The sequence below is a fragment of the Tenrec ecaudatus genome, chromosome X, assembly GCF_050624435.1.
Source record: "Tenrec ecaudatus isolate mTenEca1 chromosome X, mTenEca1.hap1, whole genome shotgun sequence".
NCBI lineage: Eukaryota > Metazoa > Chordata > Mammalia > Afrosoricida > Tenrecidae > Tenrec > Tenrec ecaudatus.
The window spans coordinates 104,847,399-104,854,068 of record NC_134548.1 but is presented as its reverse complement, the minus strand read 5'-3'; positions in this window follow the sequence as shown (position 1 = coordinate 104,854,068).

Here is a 6,670-nt window from a genome sequence, read left to right as displayed (position 1 = left end):
TTCCATAACCCAAAGAAATCATTAATTCAGTTACTGTCTATAAATTTACCCATCCTGGATTTTGCATAACAACAATAGCAAAATGAAACACAGAAGAATTTCAATCCCAACGAATGTAGAAAATAAAAAAGTGGGTCAAAAGAATGAACAAATGATAAGGTATTAAATTTCCACCTAAGTACATAAAAATTAATCCACTTTCCAATACACTCTGTCTGATATCATGGCTATTCACATCTCTGGCTGATGGTCAGGGGAGATTCTCCAGAAGCTTAATCCACGTGGAGACCCTGAAAGAAGATTTTGGCTTTCACAGTCATCCATAGCCCTCTGCAAACTGGGTGCTCATTCTTAGATTTTATTATCCAGAATCTTTAGATCAGATAGGCTGTTGTGCTTCTTCTGTGTGGATTTAGCTGATACTTCACTTATAGGCTTCTTGTCTATAAGGACCCAAATGCTACTTTTTCTGATAGCTGTGTACCATCTGATTTTTTCACAACCCTTGGCTATAGCATCCATAATCAATGGTGATCACTTCTTGAGGGAAAAATTCAGGGCAAATCATAAAACTTCATTGTTCTTTAGGACCTATGATTAAGTGTGAGCTCAAAATCCATTATATGATTTATATATGTCCCTGGTCCACTTTGGAGATATCACTATCGTTTTATTGTGGAATACTGCAAATTATCCCCATGGGACATATGGTAATTCTGTTGATAATATCATTAGCTTAGCCAATGGCATAGATTTTAAAATACTGTTTAGAAAATGAAAGTACACATAATTAGGACAGCTTTTTAGACTAAAATACATAAATTGTTGACTTGAATAGATAAAAAACTTAAGTGACTGGACACAAATAATGAAGGTTGGAGGTAGGGCAAAACATTTGTTCTCTGAGGCAGAACTATGTCGACTGGATTGAGATACACTCTAAGAAAGCAAAGAGAGTACAAAAATAGGAAATATAGCTTTAAATAGCCAATTATTGGGCACCCTCAATAGCATCAGCTTTTAATCATATACTATCTCCAGATATAATTGAATGTTGATAAATTATTTCTGGTACAGAAACTCTGTATTCCGTTCATTTTTTAAAAGTTGCCTGCATGTGGTAGGTGTATATTATAGCAACTGGACACTCTTGGTTAGGGGCAGAGTTAAACCTGTCAAGAAAATGGTAGCTTGATGACACCTCCGAAGGGTAGGGGGTTCTTATTTTCTTTTTGTCTTCTGTGATCTTTTTTTAAAAAAATTATTTTATTGGGGGCTCGTACAACTCTTATCGTAATCCATACATCCATCCATTTTGTCAAGCACTTTTGTACATTTGTTGCCATCATCATTCTCAAAACATTCTCTTTCTACTTGAGCCATTGGTATCAGCTGTCCGGCTATCAGAAGATATAGTGTTTGGGGTCTTAAGGGCTTGAAAATAAATAAGCGGCCACCTAGCTGAGAAACAACAAAGCTCATGTGGAAGAAGCACATCAGCCTGTGTGATCACGAGATGCCAATGGGATCAGTTATCAGGCATCAAAGAACAAAAAATCATAACATTGTGAATGGGGGGATGTTTGGAGTGGAGACCCAAAGCCCATTTGTGGGCCCATCTGGACATCCCCTTACAGAAGAGTCACAGGGAGGAAATGAGCCAGTCAGGGTGCAGTATACTAATGATGAAACATACAACCTTCCTCTAGTTCTTTAATGCTTCCTGTCCCACCCCCCACCACTATCATGATCCCAATTCTACCTTACAAATCCGGCTAGACCAGAGGATGTACACTGGTACAGATAAGAGCTGGAAATACAGGGTATTCAAGATAGATAAACCCCTCAGGAACAATAATGAGAGTAGTGATATCAGGAGAGGAAGGGGAAGGTGATGGAAGAAGGGGGAACCAATCACAGTGATCTACATATAATCCCCTCCCAGGGGGACAGACAACAGAAAAGTGGGTGAAGGGAGACATTGGACAGTGTAAAGGGAGTGGTCTTATAAAATTGACAGAAACTGGGAACTTCCCTCTTGCTCTGCCCTTTTGCCTTCCTCCTTGCTGGAACTCTGTGCCAACTCTGAGAGCTGCCAACATTCTGCCATGCTTCCACCGACCTTGGATCCACTTGACTCTATATCCACCAGCCTGTTATTTTCCTGTTTCCTGCTTCACTTTTCTGCATCACTGGCCTATAGCTCCATGAGTCTGAAGAGGGACTTATGGACTGGAAACAGACTTATGGACTTGAGTTGGTTAGGCTGGGATGCTTCTGGAACACAATTACATCTTGATATAAAGTTCTTTCTTATGTAGAGATTAATATCACTGGATTTGTTTCTTTAGACAACCTGACCTACACCCTGCATCTTCCAGTATTTTACCCATAGAATCCTTCAATACCACAACTAGTAGCTTACGTTTTTTTCTTCAGTTCTTTTAGTTTGAGAAATGTCGAGCTTGTTTTCCTTACAAGACTAAATTGTCTTCTCAGTCTGTCCTCTGTAATCTTCCTTCAGCTCCTTTAAGGCGTTGATTCTTTTGTCTTAGTTACCCTGTGTTTAATAGCAAGTTTCAGAGCCTCTTTTGTAATTCATTTTGTGCTCTTCTTTCTTTTCCTATTTTAAATGACCTTTTGCTTTCTTCATGTGTGATGTTCTTAATGTCGTTGTATAACTTACCTAGTCTTCAGACATTATCGTTCAGTGGCTCAAACCTCTTCTTGAGATGTCTAAATTCAAATGGTATGTCTTCAAGGTCATATTTTGGATTTAGTGGACTTGATTTAACTTTCTTCAGTTTCAGTCTGACCTTACATGCGAGCAATTGATGGTCTGTTCCACAGTAAGTCCCTGGTTTTCTTTTGGCCGCTAATATTGATATTTCCACCGATGTAGTCAATTTGATTCCTAAGTATTTCATCTGATGAAATCCATTTGTATAGTTGATGTTTATGGTGTTGAAAAGGTTACTTGTGATGAAAAAGCTGTTGGCCTCCTTGCAAAATTCTATCATACTAAGGTACCCCCCAAAAACCAATGTTCATTTGTTGTTTTGTTTTTTTGGGTTTTTTTGGTGTGAGGGGGATAGTGCATTTGGAGTTCCTGCCACCAAGTCAGAGTGTTAATCGAGCTTTCTATTAGAGATTCTGAAAAGATTGCATGTGTAACTGTATATAACAATAAAAGACCTGATTTGTGCCAGACATGAGGACTGGTTTTGCCAAAACAATGCATCTGCTCAGGCAGCCATCTCAGTGCATCAGTTTTTGACAAAAAACAGCATACCTCTCTTGCCCACCTCACCTGATCTCACTCTGTGCGACTTCTTTGTTTCCACAAATAAAGAGGGACATGAAAGGAAAGGAATGCGATGACTTAGAGGATGTGAAGGAAAAAACAAAGGAGGGGTTTTCAGCCCTCCAAACAGATTAGTTTGAAACACATTTCCAAGAATGGAATCGCAGGTTAGACAGATGTAATAAGTGTAATGGAGAGTACTTTGAAGGTGATAAGGTGGTTTTGTAAAAAATAAAAATTAAATTCATATCTTCGGAGAAAAAAAATCCCAATTTTTTTTTGGGGGGGGGCGGGGGTTGCTGCTCCCTCGTATGTCCTTTCTATCACCGAAGTTATATTTTCCAACTATTGATCATTCTTTGTTTATAACATTCACTTTCTAAACAGCAGTATTTATCAAGGCATCTGGAGTGCCAGTCTGATCAAGTGTAGACGGAAGATGTTAGTTAAAGTTGTTTTGGTTTGTTTACCTATGGCATTAGTGGTTAGTAAGTAAACTTGAATGATAGTAATATGAAGTGGCATTCCTTGTTGGCACATGAATATTATCCTATCACTAACAGTGTTGTACTTCAATATAGGTCTTGAAATGTTGTTTTTGATGATGAATTTGACATGATTTCTCTTCAATTTGTCATTCCCAGCATCATGCACCAGATGATTGAGAATTAAATTGGCCAAAATCACTCCATTTCAGCTCACTAATGCTTATGATCTTGATATTTACTCATTTCATCTTTTACTATTTTCAATAATCCTAAATTAATACTTCTTATATTTCATGTTCTGATTATTAATGGAGGTTTTCAGCAGCCTCTTCCAATGTTGAGTCATATCACATCAGCAAATGAAGGCCCCCAAAGCTTTAGTTCATCCACATTCATAAAGTTGGCTCAACATTGAGAAAACAGTTCATCAATTATATTTTTCATGCCTTTCAAAAAAATGGGCTAATATGCCAGAAGTATATCAGACAATGTTCCGCTATAATTCATACTGTTTTCCATAGCCTATTATTTAGAAATAGATCACCATCCTAGTCTGTCTTAGTCTGATGGCTCCATTGAAACCTGGCCACTATGTATGACCTGGGAGTATTTGAAAGACCAGTAGCAGGGCTTCCAGAATGACAGCAACACATAAGTCACCACATTATGGCAAACACACTGTTGATCAACTTTATCAGTTATTGTGAAAATGTAAATGAAACCACCATGAGATAGCTCTATATACCTATTAGAGTGAATGACATCAAAAGGCTGACCAGTACAATTGTTGATGAGAATATGGATCAAATGGAATCCCCATATATTGCTGCTGGGAATACAAATGGCACTGCCACACTGGAAGACAGTTCAGCATTTTTCTTATAACTTAAGCATATACTTAATATACAACCCAGAAATTTCCCTCTTGAGCATTTGTTCAAATGCAGTGAAACCTGTGTTAACACAAGAATGTTTACACGCATATTTATAACAGCATTATTTATTCATTTATTTATTAATCATTTTATTGGGAGCTCTTACAGATATTATAACAATGCATAATTCGATTAGGTCAAGCAAAATTGTACAACTGATGCAGCCATCAGTTTCAAGACATTTTCTTTCTTCCTGAACTCTTTGATATAACTTCCCTTTTTCTGACCTCCCCCCGACCCTGCCCACCAGGAACACTTATTATGATTGTATATATTGTTATTTTTGCCATATCTTACACAATATCTTAACAGTATTATTTATATTTACTAACAACTGAAAATAACCAAATATCACTCAATTGGAGAATGAGTAATTAAGCCATGGAACACTATTCAGTAATAAAAGGAAATAAACTATTGATATATGCAATAACATGGATTGATCTGAAAATAATTATGCTGAGTACTACTTACATCCTGTGTCATTCCACTGCTATGGTGTTCTGTAAAAGTAAAATTTATTGGGTCAGTGATTGCCAGGAGAAAAATGGTTGACTATAAAGGTGATATGAGTAATTTTTTTAGGGAAATGGTGAGGAAATTGTTCTGTGTTTGAATGTGGTTTTGATGGTTCTAGAACTCTATGCATTTGTTTAAATTCATAGAACTCTGACCCAAATCAGTGAATTTTAGTGTATATAATTTTTTAAATAATAAAAGCTGCCAAATTGTCTGAAAGGGAAGCTCAAGGATGAAGAAAAGTAAGCAGAAAAAAACCTATACTATATTTAAGAATTTCTAACATATTATTATGGTTAAGAAGTGATGTTAAAGCAATAGACAGGAATGAATTTGTGGAGGGCTTTGTATACCATGCAGAGTGATTTTGACCTTGGACTATAGGGACTGGTAACTCTTAGAAGATTTTGAGCAAAAGGGTATGGTCAGCTATACATTTTAGATAAACCAGTCTGGCTGTGAAATGGAGAAAGGATTTGACATGTACCAAGATTGAAAGCGGTGACCAGTTAGAAGTTTTTTACTATAGCCCAGGTGAAATATGAAAAGGCTTGTACTCAGATCGTTGTAATAGAAATGAACAGTTTTGGTCTCTGTGGAGTACAGGTGTAATACATAAGCTTCTGAGAGCAACAAGAAAAGTTCATAATGACCTCAGAATAGGCTCTATGGACTCTGGAGAGCTTCAGGGTACCTTCATCTCACTGTCTTCCTTCCATCATAAGGGGAAGAACCGCTGCCTCTTCGACCCATTCTAGCTGCCTTGAAGCAAACCCCAGACAACTTTTTCAAAATTATCTGACTACACGGGTTTTTTAAAGATGTTTCAATGAACTTCAGATGCCACCAATAGTGTCTAAGTGATGCTTGGTTAGAGTGATTATATATCCCATTTTGCACAAAGATTTTTTTTAAGTTGCCACGGAGTCAACTGTTATTCGTAATGAGCACATGTGTTTAAGAGTAGTATCCCACAGGGTTTAAATAGCTGCTTTTGCCAAAGCAGATTGCCACACCTTTCTTCCAAGACATCTCTGAGTGGGCTCAACCACCAACTTTTGGTTGCATTCCCATTTGCACCTTGCAGGAACGTATGGCTCAGAGATAGTTCTTCCCTACTCCTGCTATCCCAGCATGATTGTGGTAGGATATGTTACAACGGCTTTTCATTCTCCAAAGCGCCTTGCTTGAATTGTGTTTACTGCTGCTGTAAGAGAGATAACAAAAAGCAGTGGCTTTAATGAACAGAAATTTGTTGTCTCACAGTTTAGGAGGCTAGAGGTTCGAATGCAGGTCACTTGACTCCAGAGGAAGGCTCTTTTTCTTACTTCTTAGGCGAGGTCGTTGCTTCTCTTCAGCTTCCATTCCTCAATTTCTGAAAAATCTTCATGTGGTGGGGCATCTAAGTCTCCCATCTGTGTCTC